The 1,850-nt window shown below is 40.8% G+C and overlaps 1 pseudogene; it reads left to right on the top strand.

Moving 5' to 3' along the window:
* Positions 1 to 1,343: 1,343 nt before the first annotated feature.
* On the top strand, positions 1,344 to 1,462 carry LOC120608657 (uncharacterized; annotated as a pseudogene).
* Positions 1,463 to 1,850: the final 388 nt, after the last annotated feature.

The raw sequence follows: 1,850 nt of genomic DNA, 5'->3' as shown, positions 1-1,850 counted from the left end.
AACTGCGGGCATTACTTCCACTCATGTTTTATTAACTAAAGCAAGTTACATAGATAAGCCTGAAGTCAGTGGGAGGGAAAGTATAATCCTCTATCAGGCACAGGACCTAGGAGTGGTCCTAGATGAAGGGACAGCAATTATTTTGATGATAATAGGAGATAATGGTTGATTTTTGTCTAAAAGATTGGAAGGGACTTTTTTCAGCTAAGATAAAAAAAAGGGAGGAGGGGGAAAGAGAAATATTCCAGGGAATGGGTAAATCACATAAAAAAGGCAATGAATTGTGAAAGAACACTTCAGGTCTCAGGAACAGCATATCCCAGCATATCCTAGAGGGTAGATATATGGATAGTGACGTTAGAGAAAGGTTCTGAGGTGTGCATGAGATCACAGAGGGCTCTGTGTGTTACTGTACCCATCAGAGTGATTTAGATGGCCCAACTGAAAGGGATTATTGAGAGTTACTTAAAGAAACTGTTTACAAATGTGTGAGAAGGCTTAAGGGAAACCAAAAAGGATAGTGGAGTAATCTGGGAAAATGAATAGCTGCAAGTTCTTATCACCTCTAAAATCAAATGGGCAAGGGTAGATAGTTATTTAAATAGGCCAGAAGAATGGCCACCTGTCAGAGTAGCTGCCTGTAAGCGAGAGCTAACTGTAAGAAAGTCAACAACCAACAGGAGCTATTATCTTTAGGAAAAAGGCTGCAGGCAATGTGTGGTGACCCTGAGGGGAAAGAATAGGATAATAACTTGCCCTCACTATTTACCTATGTTCCCATCTTCTGCCAGGACCTCCCTCTGGCCAAGCCTAGAGGGAGTCAGAGGACAAGGGGGCCTGTGAGTACAGGCCATAAAGGTCAGTCTCCTGGGCAGACAGAGCACAATGGAATTGTAGAGAAGAAAAGAGAGTGGTTCTGGAGGGGCAAATGGAGAATATACAATGAAGTTGTTCTATGATGAGCAATATATGTGAAGCTAAATTAAGGCATTGGCGGCTAAAATGAGTCAAATGGGGAAAATTCATTAATACTACAGTGAAAAAAAAATTTAGTAACAACTGGATACTGAAGGTAGTAAGCAAGTTGGTAATACGGGAAGAGAGCAGATTGTAACTGAGAAAAGCAGGATGGGGAGAAGTGAGTCCGGTTGAGGATAGCACTGAACTCAAGATGTAAATGTCCAGAAAGCAGTTAGAAACATGAGTCAGGCACTCAAGAGAGGAAGATGGATTTAGATTTGAGTGGTCCTGTTATCATACAACTGAATAAAATTTTCTGGGGAGACCACATGTAATGAAAAGGGGGCAGATGAAGCCATTGGGATAAGAATGAACCAGAAGTTGTCTACGGCCGTGCTACCCTGAACAAGCCCGATCTCATCTGATCTCAGAAGCTAAGTAGGGTTGGGTCTAGTTAGTACTTGGATGGGAGACCACCTAGGGAAACCAGGTGCTGTAGGCCTAAAAAATTTTTTTAAAAACAATTGAAAATAAGGGATTATAAGCTGACAAGGTCCTTGCAATCTGTGAGGTCAACTAAGGTTGCCTTGCCTAAAAAAAAAAAAAAAAAAAAAAAAAAAATAAGAGTGAACCAGAAGCAAATACCCTACCTTTCACCATAGAAATTCAGAGAAGACAGCTGTGTCACTAATGCAAAAAGAAAAAAAAAAATCTGGGAAACAGTGATTGTAGTCCAAACTTCACACAAATTTTCATGTTATTAAAACATATTGTTCATGGTCCAGGGAACTCCAAACTTTGAACTTTGTTAAAAGTGGTTCCTGACTAGAAGCGTCCCCAGATTCTGGCAAGAGCCAGCCCATACCCTATCCAGAGAAAGAAACCATCAT

The sequence above is a fragment of the Pteropus medius genome, unplaced genomic scaffold, assembly GCF_902729225.1.
Source record: "Pteropus medius unplaced genomic scaffold, Ma_sr-lr_union100, whole genome shotgun sequence".
In the NCBI taxonomy this organism is placed as follows: Eukaryota; Metazoa; Chordata; class Mammalia; order Chiroptera; family Pteropodidae; genus Pteropus; species Pteropus medius.
The sequence above is the reverse complement of the archived record's forward strand: the minus strand, read 5'-3'. Positions and strand labels throughout refer to the sequence as shown.